This window comes from Uranotaenia lowii, chromosome 1 (assembly GCF_029784155.1).
Source record: "Uranotaenia lowii strain MFRU-FL chromosome 1, ASM2978415v1, whole genome shotgun sequence".
Lineage (NCBI taxonomy): Eukaryota > Metazoa > Arthropoda > Insecta > Diptera > Culicidae > Uranotaenia > Uranotaenia lowii.
Window position 1 is genome coordinate 161,031,931 of NC_073691.1, and position 22,709 is coordinate 161,054,639.

The following is a 22,709-nucleotide window of genomic DNA, read 5'->3' on the forward strand; positions in this document are numbered from 1 at the left end:
CAACTACCATGGATCGACGCTCATAACCTCCCGCCTTATGAACAAAGCTGTTTGTTATTGAATTTGCCGACACTGGAATCAAGGCGCGTTTACCTACAACGGCTTTTCATCTTCGACCTCCTGCAGAAAAACGTAGATTGCTCAGAACTGCTATCACTACTGCCGTTAAATGCTCCCATCAGAACAACCCGGACGCGCGATTTTTTTAGACTTGCCCTGCGACGAACCCAATACGGTCAAAACAACCCGTTGGATGTATGCTGCGCGCGCTTCAATGAAATATCTAGTGATTTCGATTTCAATGTTTCCAAAACTGTTTTTAAATCTAGAATAAGATAGTTGAAATATTTTCCATTGTTCTTAGTTCTAAGAGCATCTGCAAAGATTGAAATAAATAAAAGAATGTTTCCAACAAGAAACGCATCCTGAGTGTTTGTTTTGATTGATTTTCGGAACACTGGTACCCTATAGGGGCTTTACATGAAAAAGGAGTCAACCCAGTCTTTTCCGATATCGGATCAAAAGTACACTATAAGGGGTTGCGAGTCTGTAGGCATTTTCGACGACACAATCGGGCAAAATAGGTAAATTTTTCCCACAGGGATTTTTTGTCAAATTTTGCAAGGTTCGCAATACCAACGATAGGTGGCAAAATTAGACAGAAAACGATCGGATTTTTGTTCTAAGTGTCAAGTCAGTATGACCAGTGCTTGTACCTTACATTGAGTTTCTATCAAATTGCTCCTCAAAAAATCCCTGGTATCCACCCCCCCCCCCCTCCTCCCCCTAAATTTCTTGTCAATAGGGTGGCAACGTTTAAGTGATGCTCTATGTCATTCAACTCTAATCAATTTGTTTTCTCTTCTGAATCCACTTCTGTGACGTCTATAAGTAGTAAAATTACAAACTAAGTACTTTAGAAAACAAGTATTTCACGTTGCCACCCTGTATAACTTGCATATTCTGATAGTAAACGTATGTTCTTGAAGTGAAAGGAAACTGACTCAAAACGACGCAATTATTATCATTTTAGGAATTTCGATAAACACCAACTAATTAAAAACGATCCCTTCTTGCAAGGTTTGAATTTATTGGAACGATTTCGATTTGTGTCAAATGAGAAATCAGAAATAATTAAATTTTTCAGCAAACGAATGAATCTATTTAAAAATTTCTCGCCTTATAAGAAATGATTCGCAGACCTGAAATCTGCTCCCTAGTTTGGAATCATGGAAAAGTTTAACCATATGGTTCACTTTCAGCCACTCGGGGTTTAGCAAATCGTAAGCACTGTACCAAAAAAAAGGTGGAAAGCGCTGACATATGTTACGAAATCAATTTCTAACAGTATTTTGATTTCACACTTTACGCGTAGGAAAACCTTCGTGAAGATTCAGGCCCATTTATATTTCCCATGTGATTGGTACGGAACCTAGTTTTTGATAACGAGACCAACCGAAAATAAAATTCCGCTGATAAAAAGATACGCTGCGCATCCGACGCGCCGCATCGCACTAGAACTTCCATATGTTCTTAATTACTTCATGTCACCACCCGTCCGTTATTCGGGGGGAACGAAAGGGCAGCCGCAAACTGTGAATGGAGAAGGTGGGTGGGTGGTGCTGGAAAATTCTGTACCATATGGAACAGACACTGCTGGGTGGGTATTTGTCCAGTTGCGTATCAGAACGTTATTTGAACATGCTTCGAGCTAGTGCAAACGCAGATAACGGCTATGAAATTCTAAAAGGCCTTCTTCCCACCCATAAAAAAAGAAAAATAAAAATCCAACCAACTGTTATCGGCGATATCAGCTTTCCACCTGTATACGGAGAGAACGGCTTCTCGTCGTAAGTCCAGTTGAACTGAAAAACAGCGTTTGTTCCCTTCTTCGCTGTTTATTTGTGACGCTCTACTGATCGGCTCGTTATCTTTGGGCTGTTCTGGGCCCAATTTGGAGCTACCGTATGTTATTTGGGGAAACTTAACAAATTGCTAGATGAAATGCACACCTGACCAGCCATTAACGACACCAGTTCGATTCACTTGAAACACTCAAACTCACTTCACTGATTGACTCCTGAAGCTATTGCAACAAGTTAGAACACAATTTTCAACAAGCACAACCGTAACATATGGTGACAGAAAAGAGTACCGCCACCTTACTGAACCTGAAGGTGCGTCGCACTTGTTGCTGCCGGACTTCTAACACCGAACTGGGAGACGCACGCTTCTTCTTCTGCGTAGATGATAGCGCCTTCGTTATTTCGTTGCTACTGTTGTTGTTGTTGCCGTTTTGTTCCCCCTATTTAGTTATACTAATGATTGATGACTATGGCAGCGTATTTTGCTGACTGAGAGCTAGGGATTTTCACGTCCATCAACTAACACAGCGCCGTCGATACAGAACCCAAAACGGAAACCAACGTCGACTACTAGGTCCCCCCCAAATTGGCGAATCTAGCTAGCTATCAGACCCTTTGCACCCTACCCTTGCCCGACTCATCCTTAAATTTGGGTGTTGAGAGGACGAAGACACACAGCCACACTTCTCGAGAGAATACAACTTCCGTTGCATCCCTTCCCCGAGCTCCACCATGAAGTTAGAACGCGTACGCGTAGTGATACGCGGAGGAAACGGGAGACTGCTGCTGATCCTTATCAAATCTCGTTGTAGGTTCATCATCGTCGGTCAAAAACTGGGATTTCTCCGGTTACTCTCGTCTGCGGGTTCTGCCTCTCCCCATTGCATTGGGAAGGGACGGAAGCATTCCTGGGTACTCTCCCGGCAACGAACGCAACGGGAGGAAGTGCGAAACGGGCCAGCCGTTCGCCCTAGCCCGGTGGGGTGTCGAATCGATGTCTTTGTCATTGTCGTTGTCAATGGGAGCGCGTGTTGTTATCAGCATCTTGCGCTAGGGAGGTCCTCAACACATTTCATTTCCCTCTACATCGAATGAAGAATTTACGAAAAAGTTCAGTAGATACATTAAAAACTAGTAAATCTTTAATAATCTAAAAATATTTTTATTTTGAAAAAAAAATTCTAAAATGGTAAGTTATAGCAGTCTTCAAATGCAAAGGAAGGAACGACCAAATTAAAGTCAACGTAGCATAAATCCCAGAGTCGAATATCTATATATATATAAAAAGCAATTTCTGTATGTATGTTTGTTTGTTTGTCCTCTATAGACTCAGCCGTCTTAAGAGCTAGAGGTCTGAAATTTGGCATGGATGCTCATTAGGACCAGGAATGATTATAAATGTTTTCAGATTTTCGGATGACCCCTTCTGAAGGGGGTCGCCCATACAAGACAAATATTATTTTAACGATATTGACGTTACTTTTCATCAGATCGTGTTGAAAATTTACACATGAAGGTTTTGAAAGACGGGCAATTGATTTCAGGAGTCAAGGTGTGTGTAAGGAGTCAGCCAAAGGGATCGTCCATATGTACTTTTCACTGTTTTTGCGATATTGACGTTATTATACATCGTATTCAGCTGAAAATTTCTACACGATAGTTTTGAGTGACGTGCAATCGATTTGAGGTATCAAATTCAGTGTAAGGGGCCGGCAAAAGGGGTCGTCCATATCATCTTTTCAATATCTTAGTGATATTCACGTTTTTATACATCGGATTGGGATGAAAATTTGCACATTGGAGTTATTAGGGACAAACAATTGATTTCACTTATCAAAATTAAAAACAGGGGTCGGCCAAGGGGGTCGTCCATATTAACTATTCACTGTTAATGCGATATGGTGGTTATTCTACATCGGGCTTAGATGAAAATTGATACACGAGAGTTTTGAGGGACGAGCAATGCATTTCAGGTATTAAATTCAGTGCAAGAGGCTGGCAAACGGGGTCGTCCATATTAACCTTTGAATAATTTTGCAATATCGTCGTTATTTGACATCGGATTGTAATAAAAATTTGCACACGATAGTTTTCGGGGACGGGCAATCGATTTCACATGTCAAATGTTTTGCTAGGGGTCGACGAAAGGGGTCGTTAATTTTTCACTGTCTTTAGCCATATTGACGTAATTATGCAATGGATTGGTTTGAAAATTTGCACACGGGAGTTTTGAGACAAGGGCAATCGATTGCAGATATCAAAGATTGAATAAGAGGACACCGAAAGGGGTTTACCTTTTTGGCAATAATGCGTTGTTATGCAATTATCGAGTCAAAATTTATACACGGGGTTTTTTGGCACGGTCAATTGATTTATGATTTCAAATTTAGTAGCAGACGACAGAAAACGTAATCGTCCAATATTTTTGCAATTATTACTTAACAATGATTTCGGAAGTGCAACTTGAGAATTTTCGGCAATTGACTTTCATACAAACAATTCATGACATATTCCAAGTTCAAAGCGAAACGGAGTTCGTATGGGATCAGCTAGTTTGAAAATAAATGTAAACCTGCAATTTGTTTTTCTGTCGCACAGTGTTTAATATTTCTGCACGTGCACCAAGAACTCCATTTTTTGTCGTAGAGAGAGTGGGGTAACGTGGGCCACTCTAAATATCTCAGCTGTGTGTTGAGATAAAAATCTCAATCCAACTGTCATCGTCGTTGCTTTGCGTGAGCATGTTTTTCTATAAGTTGTTGACTTATGTACGTATCATATGCTTCTTTTATTTAGTTAGCCTAGAAAAATGTACTAATATAATTTAACAAGCACCCGCAAAATTGCATCCGTGGGGGACCTAAAGTACATAACAATAATATGCTCATACGCTTATGATCTTAGTTTTTTCATGTTCTTTCACGCGGAAAAGGAATTTTTGATAAAATATCAATAAGTCACACAAGCGCAACCAATTTGCAAATTATCGCTTGTGGGGAATCGTGGGCCACCTATAATTTGGTGTTTTTATACACATTCACAACTTAAGGGGGAAGGGGGGGGGGGTAGGGTCTAACGGGTATAAAAAAACACCATTTTCACGATTTTTTTCTAGAGCTATCGTTCAAAGAAATGTATTCAAATTTTTTGCATTATACAAAGCATTGTTAAAAGAACATTTAGTAATTTTTTCGTAGAAAAATATTTAAAAATGAGCCGGTGACGGAGCACTTTCGAGGATGCCTTTTAGAAAACAGGATTTGCGGTGGACACTATATCTCAGCACAGAATCATCTGAAGTCAAAAAATCAGAGCAAAATATTTTTAATAGATGTTTTTTCTGGACCCCAACGTTTTTATTTAACTTAAATTTTTTTTATGAAATTTTTGTGGCTGTTTGAAGTTAAAAACTACGATTTTTTTACGAAAAAATCCGCCATTTTTCACCTGTAAAATCTCCCCAAAGTAAAAAAAACAAAAAAGAAAAACGTTGGGGTCTGGTATTTTATATGTAGAAAATATGTTCCAAATTTGAAAAGAATCGGATAAGTAGTTTTCAAATGACGATGTCCACGGACTTTAAAAATGTGCTTTCGAGAAAAACGCGTTTGAAGTTTCTGCTCTTGCTTTCTTGCAGTATTAGATATGAGGAGATAAAGGCCTATAATTTCTACAGTTTTGCTTCAATTGACTTGAAAATTTGACACAACATTCTTGAAATGTTTTACAATAAGAAAATAAAAAAATAAAAAAATCGATTTTTTGAAAGTGTTAGACCCTACCCCACCCCCCCCCCCCCTTAAAATACGTTATTACTATCTGTAAAGTTTTCTTAAACCAAATGAAAAGTTATGAAACATGTTTTGTCCATCTTTTCTAATACGATAGAAACGAACATAAATATTATATAACGAATTTTGCCGAAACGTTCGCGAGCCAGGTTTTAGGAACTATTCGATCATACACAACTCTTTCTTCTTTATTTTCTCATCTGAAATTGCTTTAAAATAACTAAATCTTCATTTTTGGGCCAACTTATAAACTTTGAATGTTATCTAGTCAATTTGGATTAGGTGGCCCACGTTTCCTTGCAACAAAAATGTCATGCAACAAAAATGTCATATAAACCATACTTATTTATGTAAAAATGTCGGCGAAATCTATTGGTGTACTCCAATTTTTGTTTTTACTAAGACAAGTGAAACTTAAGAACTGACAACGATGAAAAACTCCAACTCCGGAATTTGCTTAAAATCGGCTTTTATATACGTTTCGTCGTCCATCACACGGCAGCCATATTTTGTCAGCATTTTCTCGTAGAGCTTCCGTGCCCGAGTTTTAGCCGTTGATTGTTGCCGCTCATCGCGATTTGGGAAGTTCTCTACCTTGTATGTATGTAGTCCAGCTCTCTTCTTTGCATTCTGGACGTAGCTCTGCGACACGCCGATCTTTTTAGCCAAATCAAACCTATGTGGTTTATCTATAGGTGGGGACAAGACTACCCTTGCACGAGTGTGAGAATCAGTTTTTTTTTAATGTTTTGATTTCTACGTCACAATCGTTCATGAGCGTCTCGACGTTGAAGTCGCCATTCATAGACGACATGCAACGTTTCATGTTATTTAAAAAATCACAATCAAAGCACCCATTTATTTACGCTTTTTCTTCCTGACGCTCAGTACGGCGACGCTATGAGTTTTAAATAATAAACAACTTTATTTGCGTCTCAAACATTCCTCCTTATAAGTTTCTATGGCTACATTTGGACGCCTTATACTTGACTCCATGATGGCGTCGCGTTACGTCATTATCATTCATAAACAACTGTCTGGATACTACGAACTAATACTAAAGTTTTTGGTTGTCCCCACCTATAGATAAACCACATAGCTCTCAAACCACTGGGCTCGCTATACATGGGAATTCTCTGTCTGAGTTTCTCATGTATAGTTAGCTACACAGCAAAAAAAAAGTGTTGCGATATTACATCAAAAACGTGCACATAACTCGAGTCGCTAAAGGTAATAATCTGTCCCTTTGAAGGCCATTGGTCATACAACTTCGCATTTGCAAACGGTAACAATCCATTTCTGTAAACATTGAATGAAAAAAGTCACAGGGAGAATAAATAATTGAACGCAGAAAACTCACCTCAAATACAACTGTTTTGATTTTAATTTTTTCCGGAACTGTTTTGTATCTCTGATTAACGATGGCCAAAATTCCTCAAAGAGCCAAATTATGTTAAGAAATTATCACCAATAGTTTTGCTTAGACGTATTATCAATATTGGTATGACTAACCAACAGAACAAATCCTCCTGAGCTCCACAATCCGTTTCTAACTTTCCGACACGAAAACTATTTGAAATGTCAATTGGAATAAACATTGACTACTGATGTAATACTTCATAGTAAGTTGGAATATTACACAACATGACGCGTTCGGATTGTGTACATCGTTTAGATGTAATATTTTAACCGAAATCAATAAAAATACATAGGTTGGCTTACATCGTCATAAATTACATCGTCCAACGTTACAATTTTTTTTTGCTGTGTAGTGTAGAGCAAAGGCGGTAGCAATTCATGGGAGCTTTTCATCAACATGCCCTCTAGCCTAAAATTTCAACACCTATCAAGCTTTCTCCTATTGGCGCACTAATGCCTGTCTATCCACCTTTCTTTCAAATTTCTATAAAATAAATTCTCTCTAGTTTTTATTCCGCCGCACATGCCATTAAAATTATAATCATACAAAATTACGGCGATTAAAATCATATAACACACACTATTAAAACAATACTGTGAACTATTTTTTTCAAACTTTTAATGCAGAATGTTAAATTTACTTGTAATCTATACAATAACTGTAAAAGAGATACGGTTCCGACAATTGCGGCTGTTTACGATGACTTTTTTGCAAATTTTCTATTTTTAACTATGATGTGGAGTTTATGTGCATCTTTTTCAATCGCAAATTTCTCGTAAACTTGGCAAAAAACTCTACATTGAAACAATCCTTACTTTCGAAACAACCAGTTAGGAAAAGAAACGACGGTTAAAAATTGAGAAAAAAGGGTTTATTTGCAAAAATCTAAAATGTTGTCTCCAAACCCTATCTGGGGTAAGTGGGGACGGCTTTATACATACTTGATGTTTACACATTTTTTTCAATTTTCTCTCCTTCATTCAATACAATTTAGCTTTATTTAGCATTCAGATCATGAAAAGTTGGGAAAAGTACTTGTTTTTTTCTAAAATAAGTATATATTTTCGATAATATCGGATAACACACGATAATCATTAAAAGATGCCTATTAACCCTTCATTCATGATTTTTTTATTTTTCCTTAAAAATCATTTTAAACAGTTGGAAATGATGAGTACATTAAGAAAAAAAATTAAAATAAAATACGATTTTTCACTTTTTTCATACATTAATTGTTGCAAATTTGTTACTTTATGAAACGAAGGGTTAATAGTACTATGAACTTTTTTTTTCAAAATTTCGGACGGTTCGAGCAATAAAGTAACGTATTCAACCAAAAATACACAATTTTTTTGAAAATTTCCTGAGAAATCAAAGGGAAAATCTACCGTCCATAAAAATTTACATGATAACTTCGCTTTGCGTCTATCAAGCTGGGCTTGTGATATAGCTCAGTTGGCAAGTCTGTTGCCTCCTGAGCCGATGTCCGCGAGTTCAAGCCCAAGAGTAAACATCGAACGCAGTTGTACCGGATAGTTTTTCAATAACGATCCGCCAACTGCAACGTTGATAAAGTCGCGAATGCCATAATGATGGTAAAACGACTATAATCGAAACAAAAAAAAAAAGTCTATCAAGCTCATCTTTTCAGCATTTGCAAACAACATGTTCTGCATCACATTGAAGGCGATTTCATCAAAATTGACCCACTGCTGATTTTTATTAATGATTTTTTAAAGTTGAACTATACGAAAAACCATCCCCACTTACCCCGGTATACCTTATAGCATCATTTTTCCCTTTTTTTAGTACTTTTTTGGCAACATTTACAGAAGAAGATAACAATAAAAGGTATAAAACTATTTTGATCATTCCGTTATCATCTTGTGGTTTAAAGTGGTTGAGATATTTGCTTATCACAGTACATTTTTTTAGAGAATTTATAGATCAGTTTATATTAAAATTAGATAAAATTACCAGAGAATGAATTGTTAAGTTCTTAATAATTTGTTTTAGCCTTCGTTTTAATTCAAATACATATTGTATAAATGTTCACGTTTGACATTGCTCCTGCAAGTTTGAAAAAGGAAAATTTTAAATGAAGATATCGTAAAATGCAAAAAAATAATTAAAAATAAAATAAATTGCGCAAAAAATTGGTTGCAACGAAATTGCGTAGCATCTTCTTTGCACAAAACCGATAAATCGAGTTTATTTTTCAACCAAAATTTAAAAAAAGGAGATATAGCTCCCATCTTCCACATTCTGTTCTTTTTCTCTTGTAATTGTTCGAAAATTCGTGTTTATTCCCATTTTCGACAGTTTTGTTTTGCTCATAAAATTGTATGAAAACTCGATCAATTTATAGAATTTTAAATGCAATACTTGAAAAAGTTGTTGTACAGATTCAACAGGGCATAACCTTCTTACCCTTGGGTTAATGATCAACCAAATTTTGCACACTTTCTCATTGATGTGAATTGTTTACATGCTGTTAAACTCGAAGTCGTGTTTTTCGATTCAACAAAAATGGAGGTGAACCAACGCAAGTCGAGAAAACAAATTTTTTCCAAACACCTGGAATGTTCTGACCTGTCGCACCGGCAGTTGGGAAAATTATTGATCATTCACCATTCAACCGTCTCCAGAGTGATGAAGTGGTTCCAGGAGCAGTTGACGTTGAACCACGGCAAAGAAGCTGAAAAAAAAACCGGGACCGGAGAACAAAAAGACGGAGGGAAAGGTGAAGCGGATGATTAAAGCAAATGCCAACGTCTCAAGCCGTGATTTTGCAAAAAAGATCGGCATGTCGCAGAGCTACGTCCATAATGCAAAGAAGAGAGCTGGACTACATACATACAAGGTAGAGAATTTCCCAAATCGCGATGATCGGCGACAATCGACGGCTAAAACTCGGGCACGGAAGCTCTACGAGAATATGCTAACAAAATAGGGCTGCCGTGTGATGGACGACGAAACGTATATAAAAGCCGATTTTAAGCAAATTCCGGGGTTGGAGTTTTTTCATCGGCAAGAGCAAGTTCGATGTGGACGACAAATTTAAGAAGAAGAAAATGTCGAAGTTTGCTCCAAATATCTCGTTTGGCAGGCCATTTGTCTTGCAGACTGAGGAGTGAACCTTTCGTGACAAAGGGCAGGCTTGCAATTTCTCTTACGAGAATCACCCACGTGCTCGGTTTTCGATTCTCGGTGGAGATTCTCTGAAACGCACCGCAGAGATTTTTAGCCGAACCTCTGTAGAGAATCTGTAAATCAACACGACGGAGCTAACACACACTACAGTGAAAAAATGTTTTCACCACGGAGAGCGACAGCGACGGCAGCTGGCTTGGCTTGTTGCGCTTACCAACACATACGAGCCTGAACCACTCGCCCGAAACATTCATCGTTTGTTGATGCTATTATTATGCACACCGTCGTGTTTGTTTTTGTCTTTGCTTTTTGGTGGCTTCAACTAGTCGGTTCTGTGTTTTCACCGGGGTGCTCTACAGTGACAAATCGTCGTACGCCGGAGCTATTGAACTAAGGTGTGTGTGGCTTTCGAAACCGGGGTGCGAATAATGTGTGGAGAGGATCGAAAAATCTCACCCGGGTGATTTGCAACTATCGCACGGGGGTGTTTTTTTCTCCGTTCTCCGTTTTTCTCGGTAGAGAATGGCATCTCTGACAAAGGGCACAGTAAATGGCGAGATCTACAAATCTGAGTACTTCGAGAAGCGCGTTTTTCCGTTTCTTGCAGCAGCACAACGAAGCTCCGCTATTTTGGCCAGATTTGGCATCATGCAACTATTCTAAAATGGTCCTGGAGTGGTTGAGGCTAATTCTGTCCATTTTGTTCCAAAGGACATGAACCTGTCAAACCGTCCGGAACTGTGCCTGGAGGAGCAGTACTGGGCAATAATAAAGCGGGAACTTCGGAAGAGCAAGAAAACTTTCAAAGACTAGAAGAACATGTTTAGAAATTGGAAAAAAAAAACTGAAAAACTAGTACCGGTCAGTACCGGATGACACAGTAAAGACTTTGATGGAGGATATTGAACGAGAATGCGTTCAATTTTGCACTCAAGGCTCTATAGCCTAATTTTTCTTTTGATTTTTGAAGTAAAAGTACATATGTATAAAACTATCCTGAAATTTTGGTTTGGTTCTAAACATAATAAGAAAATTGGCATGACATCTTCGGTGTCGCAATAATTTCGTGTTCGCCCTTTATGCCCCACCTAAGCGAATCGTTGATTTGCTATGTATTCCACGTACATTTTGTGTAAAAAAAACGAGTGTACTCGTTGAAGAAAAGTGTTTTCTACAAATGCTTATGATGTTTTAATAAATACTCAAACTTGATTTTTCAAAACCATATTCAAAGCCACAGAACAAAACTGTGTTGCAATACGCGCCGCTGTAGGGGAGAGGCGGGTTTTTATTTAATTGAAAATGGTAGAAACGGATGTTAAGCATACGTCAAGGCTGAATTTTTGTCGAAATTTTAGCTATCACTAGCTCTTTTGCATGAAACTTAGTTAGGTATGCCATATGGCAATATTTCATGGTAATATTTTGTGCACATTGTATTTTTATCGGATCAGTATTAAGCTCTTCTATTTTCACTCTAAGATTGTGATTTGGGCGTAGATTTAATGTTTCAATTATAAAAATCTATCTATTTTTTCTATTTCATTTAACTTTCCTGATATGGGCATTCAAAACCTGTCTCTTATTCCAATATCTTATCATTTACAACTTTGCCAAAAGCTTCAAATTGTTGAATTTTCAGATGAATAAGAAAAAAAAACCATAATCATTATTGTTTACAGATTCTGAATACGCACGATAATTAAAGTTCACTATATTATAACAAAATTGACAAAAATCTTGCTCGAATTTTTATTTTTTTGACTTTTTATAACAATAAAATTTGTTCATGCCATGTGTCAAAAGCGTATTACCTTCAAACTGTACTGATTAGATATGTTGAATCTCGAGCTATATCGTCAATCGGCTGTATGCGCATATTACCCAATACGCGCATTTAGGAAAACTTCCTCCTACTTTTCGATTCCGTTTTCAAAATAGCAGTGTTCTACTGTTGTGCGTTTTCTTCTTCTACTTCTCAACACTGTTTTGGTTTTATTTTTTAAAACTAAGTGACTCGTTGATTAGAAATTAGATAATTGAAGAACCACTCTATCAAAAATTGGCTATACGCATCATACCCGAACCTTCTGACTGGTGATTAAAATCAGCCCTCAGGCAAACGCACACAATCCTATGCTTTCCCGTTCCTCCGCAATTTGCCGCCCAAAACCCGTGTGACCGTCTTTCCGATTCTGGGTTTCCGAGTCCTCCCCAGAATAGGACGGCACGCACATTTCTTGATTCCGGAAAAAAAAATACTTGTTGCTTGTTGCAAATCCACCAACCGGACTTCTCTCAAACTTCTCTCCGAGAATTGAGAAAAACTAAACCAAGGAGGGTGGCATTTTGAGTAAGTCATCTTAGGTCATGAACGCGGCTTCGGGCAGCGATGTTGTTTTCATGCGTTTATTTTTCGATCGAGGAAAATCGGGAAAAAAAAGTAGAGAAAAACGGTTTCGCTCTCTTCGCTCAACTTCTCTCCATGGGCGAGAGCAGCAAATGAAAAAGGAATAGGGAAAAAACAAACGATAGCATCCTTCCCAGAGCGCGCAATATGGAATGAGATTCTCAGCGGCAGGAAAATGCGGGTTTCGGGGGAAAGCAACAGCGTGCCGGAAGGGCGCAAGTAAATGAATAACAATATTCTAACATATGTTTTCCCGAGCTAGAACCGAAATTTTCGAACGCGTTTCGTTTTCGCGTTTGGCAGATTCTGGTTCTTAAAAATAGAACAACATCATGCACCCACCAGTTCGAATGTAAACAGTTGGTTCGATGTTTGAATATTCTCGTACGAAGTTCGATAATTTGCTGCTTGCGAACGCGTGGAAACCGCAACAGATGGAATGTTGAGGGTGGGTTCTGGAGGCGGTAGAGCCGAATCGTTTCCAGGAGATCGAATTATGGATCGTTGAAAGTTGCTGAATTCAAAACTCTTCTTTCTCAACTAATGAATATGCATTCATATTGTTTAAATATTGAAATTCTGAACTAAATGGGAAATATTCTACATATGCTAAACCTTTTCAATGTTAATGTAATTAAAAAAAAAAGATTTTCTTAGAGCCAGTGCATAAAAGCTTATTAAGAGTAAACGCACTTTTAAGATATGGCCTTTTTTTGCCCATTTCCATATATTTATCGGAAATTTGTAACGTTTGAGTATGTAAACAATCTTCTAAATTTTTTTAAAAAAAATCCAAATAGAGTTTGAAATATGAAGAATCCTTTGGCATTATTTACTCAAAATCGATCAATTTAACACTTACATAAACCTCTTTGGCTCTGAGGGCCTCAAATATGAAAATTGATGCTTAAAGTATCCAAACGAAAATCAACAATAATTTGATCAAACAATATTGAATACGCATCCACACCAGTAGTTTTCGAAAACATCCCAATCGGAACATTGCCAAATAGAAAATTCTTTCTCTTCAATGGCGAGCCAGACGATTGATCGTGACGAATGCTAAATTGTGTACTTGCATAGCGGGAAATATATTCAGCAGTATGCGGAATAAGAACCTAATCGGAAACCTTGACACAAAGCCGAAATATTTTCAAAAAAAATTTCGATCATTTGAAGCTGTTAAAATCAGCGATTTTTTTCTACTAAACAACCATAATAGATGTTGTTATTTTATTTCTTTTAGGGGGGAAACAAATTTTCACAACAGCATCCCACTGTACCCGGTGCGTGGTATTGGATTGAAAACTATAGTGAACGTCAAACGAAAAAAAACAGATCGCTACTCACCATTCACTTGGTTGTCAAGGTCCGATAGGTTAAAATGGCGTTGGATCCTTTATAATTAGCGTGCGATGCTATGAATAACAACTTAGTTAACAAAAGGAATGATTTTGTTTAAATTAACGCAATTCGTTTTAAGCTAACAATTAGTATAGAGTAAAATCTCAGTTTTTTCAAAACACATGAAAACTTCATGAAACAATTGTAAACTAAAATAAATAGTTTATGAAAACTTTCGATAAACCAGTTGAGTCAAAAACTGTTTAAATGGAGCCACGTGTTTGTTAAAGCTTAGTTCATTTAGAAATAGGACACTTTCTTCCGCTGATAGCTAATTTTCTAGCTATCGAACCTACAAGATTTTGTAGTGTTGCCTGTAAAAAGTACTATCTGACCTATTTTTTCAAATTTTTAATTCAACGCGCTTTTGAGATGTTTACGATGCAAGAAAAAACGAAAGGAATGCTTTTGCACAGTTTTCTTCAAAATCCATCATTATCAAATCGATAGCTGGCAAAATCGTTGGTTATTCAAAAAAATTTGTGAATGAGTAGTGGAAAAGTTTGAAAATATTTTAAAAATATTCACAAAGTTAAAAAAAATGAATAAATGAAGTAAATTATCGGCAACTACAATTAAGGATCATCAGGGAAGTCAAGGCTCATACCAGGATTTTGATTTTTATCAAGCGAAAATTTAAGTGTAGATCGCTGAAATGTCCCGCAAATTTTCCTCCGATAAGCTAAAAGTAGGCTTACCAGATACTTAAACAAAGCGGGAAATTTTAGCAACTCTTTAAAACCTAATTTTTATGACCATTCAAATACATATGTATTTTTTCCTTTAGCTAAAATAGTTCAAAGAAAGAAATAAAATATGGATAAATGACATTTGTTTAAGAAATTCAATTCTCAAGAAAACTTCCATCTTTGTGTAATGCGAACATACGAATATGTTGAAGTTCAGATTAATTTCAAATAGGAAATTTGAAGACAGTTTTTATATATTTTAACTGCCTTTTTCTAATCATAGACCAAGTTCATTTAATTTTACTCGTTCATTCATTTATTCATTGTTTGATTCAAAAAAGTTTTTTTTTGCTCGGTAGTCCTGTTCTAATTTTTCAGAATTTGAATTTTTTAAGCTTTAAATTTAAGGGATTTGCTAGAATTCCGTGGAAACATCTGGAGCCATCATTTGAAAGCAAATTAAAGAATATTTTCTTCAATCGAAAAATATTAACATCGCTAAAACGTGCTCAAAGAACGCTCAGCTGAACCAGATTTCTATGGTGATGCTAAGATAAACTTGCCAGATTGCCCGGTTTTACTCGGACTTGCCCGGATATTTGACACAAAATTGAGGAAATGTTCAGTCCAGCCCAGTTGCCCAGACTTCATAGAAAAAAGCCTAGATTTAGCACAGAATTATTCAATTTAGTTCCAGAACTGAACAAAACACCTTTGATTAAGTTATTACATTTTTTTATCTTTCGTCCATGTATCGTTTTTATTCGAGCAAGTTTAGTCTAAATAATCATGAACAGTTTTAGGAAGCTTTAAGTACGATTTAAAATCTGCTTATAGGTTTTGGTGTAAAATTTATTTACAAAAACATTCTTTTTTAAATTTTTTAATAAATAATTACATGGTTTTGATCAAATTTGCCCTGATATTGCTCGGATTTAGGATTGAAATATTTAAAATCAGATGCCCTGATTTTGCCAGGATCATGGCGAGGTCCCAAGTAGATAAGAATTTGTATTTGCTAGGTGTTTTAAAGAAATATATAATGATGTGCCAAGACTCAGATGCTATGTAAAATAACATCAATTTTCAAAACAAAAACTTTGGTTTTCGCTGTTTTTAAAAGCTTCTAAAAAGTACCCTTGAATATATATTTTTGCAACGTACGATCTTAATATACCGATTATACATTAAGTTCAATCTCATGATGTTTTAGCTTCGTTTTTGTCAGATTTTGCCAGCAGAGATTAGAGCAAAAACGTTCTTAGAGGCACGAAAATAATCAATTTTTTTATATTTCAAAACAGCTGAATCCACCCTGCTGAACTGCTTTTAATTTCATTTGAAGGAGAAGGATGCAGCCACAAAAAAATAAAACAGATTTGACGAAGTATAAGAGGGAAAACTGATCAGCATCATTTTTGAAAAAAGTGTGCGCCGACCGATGGGAGATATCAAGAATAGAGTCGAAATATTTCTTATTAAAAATGATAAATATTTTTTTTAAATTTTCCTTAATTATCATTAAACATCTATATCCTCTATATCCTCCATAGAAAGTATTTCGACCAAACGAATGGTTTTTTAGTTACATGCATTCGTAACTGTCCCATTTCTAAATAAACTGAGCTTTAATGTTAAAATTTTTCAACAAATTCTTTCCTTATTTTTTCTCATTCACTCTGAACAAAAAATTGTTTTTTTTATAAATTTGGAAAAAATATCTCACGCTTGCTAGTAAATGTTGTTTGATTCAATTAGTGAAGGATTAGCTGCATTTGCTTCGATTCCCAGAAACATTCTTTCCTTGCTTCCTCGAAGAAGTTACCAAGTGCTTCCACGAAGTTGATAATAAGTAAATTAGCATTGGCAAAATTGAGGGGAGAAGTAAGTTAGTAAGTAAGTAAGTAAGTAAGTAAGTAAGTAAGTAAGTAAGTAAGTAAGTAAGTAAGTAAGTAAGTAAGTAAGTAAGTAAGTAAGTAAGTAAGTAAGTAAGTAAGTAAGTAAGTAAGTAAGTAAGTAAGTAAGTAAGTAAGTAAGTAAGTAAGTAAGTAAGTAAGTAAGTAAATCAGTAAGTAAGTAAGTAAGTAAGTAAGTAAGTAAGTAAGTAAGCAAGTAAGTAAGTAAGTAAGTAAGTAAGTAAGTAAGTAAGTAAGTAAGTAAGTAAGTAAGTAAGTAAGTAAGTAAGTAAGTAAGTAAGTAAGTAAGTAAGTAAGTAAGTAAGTAAGTAAGTAAGTAAGTAAGTAAGTAAGTAAGTAAGTAAGTAAGTAAGTAAGTAAGTAAGTAAGTAAGTAAGTAAGTAAGTAAGTAAGTAAGTAAGTAAGTAAGTAAGTAAGTAAGTAAGTAAGTAAGTAAGTAAGTAAGTAAGTAAGTAAGTAAGTAAGTAAGTAAGTAAGTAAGTAAGTAAGTAAGTAAGTAAGTAAGTAAGTAAGTAAGTAAGTAAGTAAGTAAGTAAGTAAGTAAGTAAGTAAGTAAGTAAGTAAGTAAGTAAGTAAGTAAGTAAGTAAGTAAGTAAGTAAGTAAGTAAGTAAGTAAGTAAGTAAGTAAGTAAGTAAGTAAGTAAGTAAGTAAGTAAGTAAGTAAGTAAGTAAGTAAGTAAGTAAGTAAGTAAGTAAGTAAGTAAGTAAGTAAGTAAGTAAGTAAGTAAGTAAGTAAGTAAGTAAGTAAGTAAGTAAGTAAGTAAGTAAGTAAGTAAGTAAGTAAGTAAGTAAGTAAGTAAGTAAGTAAGTAAGTAAGTAAGTAAGTAAGTAAGTAAGTAAGTAAGTAAGTAAGTAAGTAAGTAATTTGACGAACATTATTACTAAAACTGACTCGGTCCATGGCAACCGTTCTCCAATTTCTCGGACATCCCATATTCGCCAGATCACGCTCCACTTCGACTAACCACCTTGCTCGTTACGCCCCTGCTCGTCTTGTTCCTACCGCATTCGTAGCGAACACCAGTTTTGCAAAACAGTCGTCCGGCATTCTCGCAACATGTCCTACCCAACGTATTCGGCCTGTCTTTACCATCTTCTGGATACCAGGTTCGCCGTAAAGCCACGTGAGCTCGTGGTTCATCTTTCGCCTCCACAATCTATTCTCTTGCACGCCGTCAAAGATGGTTCTTAGCACTTGTTGCTCGAATACTCCGAGTGTGCGCAGGTCGTCCTCGAGCCTCGAAGATCCGCACACAGCACTGCGTTTCATCCATTGTCGCCTTGATCAGTCTGGTCAGTTCCCCGGAAAAGACGATTTTCCGTAACCCGTCACATTCGATGGTGTTCTATGCGGCTTTGAATTCGATGGTGTGTAGGGTCTTGGTATTCAGGGCATTTTTGGAGGATTTTTCACCCTTCTTGTAGATGGGTCATATTACACCCCTCTTCCACTTCTCCGGTAGCTGTTCTGTGTCCCAGATTCGGACCATCAATCGGTGTTGGCCAAATTGTCCGGGCCTATTTTGATGAGTTCAGCTGCGATGGCATCCTTCCCAGCTGACTTGTTGCTATTCAGATGGCAAATGGTTTCCTTAACTTCACTCATCGTTGGGAGTGGCTCCTCTTCGTCGTTGGCTACGCCGGCGATGTACCTTCCCCCACCGTCTTGATCTCCGGCATGTGCGCCGTTCAGGTGTTCATCAAAGTGCTGCTTCCACCTTTTGATCATCTCACGATTGTCCGTCAGGATACCCCCGTCCTTATCCCGGCACATTTCGGCTTGCGGCACGAAGCCTTTGCTGGATGCGTTGATTTTCTGATACAAATTTCGTGTTTATTGGGAACGATGCAGCTGCTCCAGCTCCTCGAGCTCCTCCTCCTCCAGGCGGCGCTTTTTCTCCTGGAAAATTCGGACTCGCTGCCTCTTCCGCTGTCGGTGATTTTCCACATTTCGACGGGTGCCTCTTTGCACCACTGCCGCCCGCGCGGCATTCTCTTCGTCCATCGCCCAAAACTCTCCGTAGTGAACAACACGCGAAACCGGCGCCGAAGCCTTTGCTGGATGCGTCGTTCCAGTCGTTCCGTCGAGTTCGCTCCACATAACCGATGACGTTCTCCGCAGCACTGTTGATGGCTGTCTTGATGGTATCCCAACAGTCCTCGAGAGGGGCTTCGTCAAGCTCGCCCTCTGCCGGCAGCGCTACTTCGAACGATTGCGCGTAGTCTGCCGCGACCTCAGGTTGCTTCAGTCGCGCGATATTTAACCGAGGCGGGCGCCGGTTTCGCGTGTTGTTCACTACGGAGAGTTTTGGGCGCATCTTCACCATCACCAGATAATGCTCCGACTCGATGTTGGCGCCCCGACAGGATCTGACGTCGATGATGTCCGAGAAGTGCCGGCTGTCGATCAAAACGTGGTCGATCTGTGATTGAGTTTGGTACGGTGATCTCCAGGTGTACTTGTGTGGGAGGCGGTGCTGGAAAAAGGTACTACGTACGGCCATTCGTTTGGAGGCGGCGAAATCTATCAGTCTGAGGCCGTTTTCGTTGGTCAGCTGGTGCGCGCTGAACCTTCCAATTGTCGGTTTGAATTCCTCCTCCTGGCCGACCTGAGCATTGAAATCCCCGAAGACGATCTTGATATCATGTTTTGGGCAACGGTCGTATTCACGCTCCAGCTGCGCGAAAAATTCATCTTTGTCGTCACCGGTACTTCCGAGGTGAGGGCTGTGCACGTTGGTGATGCTGATGTTGAGGAACCGGCCCTTGATTCTCAACCGGCACATTGGTGAGTTGATCGGCCACCACCCGATCACGTGCTTTTGCATCTTTCCCATCACTATAAAAGCTGTTCCAAGCTCGTGTGTGTTGCCGCAGCTCTGGTAGATGGCACGACCATCTGGGTACGTTCGTACCGTGGAGCCCTTCCAGCATACCTCCTGCAGCGCTACGATGTCGAATTTGCGGCGCTTCAATTCGTTGGAGAGCGCGTGGGTACTGCCCACAAAATTTAGAGATCGGCAGTTCCATGTTCCAAGTTTCCAATCGCTAGTCCCTTTTCGTCGCGTGGGTCTTGGCCGATTTCCATCCGAAATTTGTTGTTCGTTGTTCGTTGCTTATGTTTTTTGTAGTCACGGGCTCGCAAGGCCCGCAGCTAACCCCACTATCTCGCAGGAGGACCGTCGTGATGTTGCTGTTTTGGGTCCCGAACACCCGCCGCCCCTGACATGGAGAACAGACGCATACGAAGCCCCCTGACTCAGTTTGCATGCGACCAAAGCATCCACCGGGGTTGGGTACCCGATCTCCGCTAAGGTTGCTCGCACCCCAGCTAGCAACACGGGGAGGTAGAGAATCGGAGTTGCAGACAAGAGGTGATATGACCAATACCCGAAGGTTGGGTGTATGGGGTCTCGAGTTGCACATTGTCTACCGTTCACTAGCCAAATATAGCCAAATATTAACACTAAAAATATAATTTTAGTGTCCCCTGAAGAGGAGCGAGTCCCATAGTAGCTCGAAACGTACAGACAACTGGTAAATCTGTTTTTTTTTTATTAAAACTCGCCGAAAAACGTCGATAATTTCAAAAAACATACAATCGTGGTGGAAATCTAAAACCCGCTGTCCAACTTTTAAAAAACTGTAAGTAAGTAAGTAAGTAAGTAAGTAAGTAAGTAAGTAAGTAAGTAAAAAAATCAGAATGAGGGTAGGCTTAATAACGGCACGTTATTCATATATGGCTGGTAAACGGTGGATAATGTGCAACACGAGACCCCATAGTGGTCATATCACCTCTTATTCACAACTCCTATCTCTACCTCCCCGCGGTGCCGGCTGGGGTGCGAGTAACCTAAGCGGAGATCGGGTACCCAACCCCGGTGGATGCTTTGGTCGCATGCAGACTGAGAAGGTGGCCGCACGCGTCTGTTCCCCAGGTCAGGGGCGGCGTGCAACAACAACCGAGCGTCTGTTCTCCAGGTCAGGGGCGGCTCAAACAGCGTCTGTCTTGCAGCAAGCGGCTGAATTTATGAAATGCGGCTCCCGCCAGCTAAGTCCAAGATGGCAGCCCCATCGCGGGATAGGGACTTTAGGCTAACAACCTACTGTTCCCGATTTGAAATTGTTACGGAATCCGAAAGAAATGACCGACCTGGAACTTTGGCGACGACTTTTAGCATGAAAACACGGACACGAATTGGAACTTGGAATGTTTTAACCCTTGCCCAACAAGGCAAACTGGAACAACTTGCTAGAGAGGCTAGCCGCCTCAAGCTTGAAATTCTGGGACTGAGCGAAGTCCGTTGGCCTAATACTGGAGAACACAAGACACAATCCGGGCAAGTCCTGCTTTACTCTGGCATACGAGGAGAACATGCTACTCGGGAACGAGGAGTTGGTTTCCTGTTAAGCCCGCAGGCCTACGCGGCCCTCATTAGCTGGGAACCGATAAACGAAAGAATAATCGTAGCCAGATTCAGAACACGGGTTAGAAACCTTACAATGGTCCAGTGTTATGCGCCAACTGACGTTACCGACTTGCAGGAGAAAGAGCAGTTTTACAGTCAACTGAACAGCGTGGTTGAGAGAATTCCGAAGGGTGACATTCAAATCCATTTGGGCGACTTCAACGCAAAGATTGGCTCCGACAATCAGGACCTTGAGCGCATCATGGGGCGCCATGGCCTAGGACAGATGAGCGAAAACGGAGAGCTGTTTGTAGAATTTTGTGGCAACAACAACATGGTGATCGGCGGATCGCTCTTCCCCCATCGACCAGCACATAAGGTCACTTGGGTATCCCGAGATGGCCGAACAGAAAATCAAATTGACCACATCTGCATCAGCCGAAAATGGAGAAGGAGCCTTCTTGATGTCCGCAACAAACGAAGCGCAGACATTGCATCTGACCATCACCTCGTCCTTGGCGAGATACGACTGAGAGTTGCGCGTGTCCAACGGCGCGAGGAGAAAGTCGGGTGTCGATACGACGTCCGCCGGTTGGAGAATCCAGAGGTGAAAAGGGCATACGTTGAACAGCTAGAATCCCGAGCCTCGGAGCTGCCGACAGACGGAACAGTCGAAGAACAGTGGTGTGGAATCAAGAATGCCTTTATCACGACGAGCCATGGTACTCTCGGTAAAGTTTGTGGAAGAAGGAGTGAATGGATGTCGGATGAAACTTGGAGGATGGTCGATGATCGGAGAAAGGCGAAAGTCGGAATTGAGCAGGCATGTACCGGGTCAGCCAAAGCAGCCGCCCGCTTACGATATGCGGAGCTGGAAAAGGCAGTTAAACGAGCTTGTAGACGAGACAAGAGAGCCTGGACAAACTCCCTAGCCGAAGAGGGAGAAAGAGCCGCCGCCAATGGAGATATCCGATTACTTTATGACATTTCTCGCCGCCTCAGTGGTGCAAGGACTAATGCAAGAATGCCGCTGAAAGACCGAGCAGGTCAGTTATTGACCGATCGAACAGATCAGCTCAAACGATGGACTGAGCACTTCGAACAACTCTTCCAAGTCACGAATAGCGATGGCCAACAAAACCCGCAGCTCGAAGCGCCAACAGTAAGTCGCATTAATGGCGTCAACTCGGAAGCGCCCTCGCTGGCTGAAATAGAAGCGGCAATCAAAAACATGAAATCCAACAAAGCACCTGGGATCGATTGCATCCCTGCTGAAATGCTGAAAGCCGACCCTGCCCTATCAGCACAAATGTTGCACCGTCTTTTCGCTGACATCTGGGATACTGCAACATTCCCGGCCGACTGGATGCAGGGTATCCTTGTAAAGGTCCCGAAGAAAGGAGACCTGACAGAGTGCGGTAACTGGCGAGGCATAACGTTGATCTGTACAACCCTCAAAGTACTCTGCAAAGTGATTCTGAACAGGATCCAGGAGAAAATAGATGCTACACTCCGACGGCAACAAGCTGGATTCCGATCCGGACGATCATGTGTGGACCACATCACAACGCTACGAATCATACTGGAACAAATCAACGAATTCCAGGACTCTCTTCTGCTGGTGTTCGTTGATTTCGAAAAAGCATTCGACC

At 39.5% G+C, this 22,709-nt stretch overlaps 1 protein-coding gene across 5 annotated transcripts in view; it reads right to left on the minus strand.

The window, feature by feature from the left end:
* Positions 1–22,709, minus strand: part of LOC129740711 (uncharacterized protein DDB_G0283357-like) — a 188,085-nt gene that overhangs the window by 161,939 nt on the left and 3,437 nt on the right. The window contains exon 1 of one of the 5 annotated variants that reach the window (XM_055732476.1): positions 2,066–2,376. The exons of 2 other annotated variants lie outside the window; for them this stretch is intronic. The gene's annotated coding sequence lies outside the window, so the exon portion shown is untranslated. Of the gene's footprint in view, positions 1–1,792; positions 1,812–2,012; positions 2,377–22,709 lie in introns of those variants that run through there. 2 more of the 5 variants (XM_055732480.1, XM_055732481.1) reach the window with 2 other exon arrangements.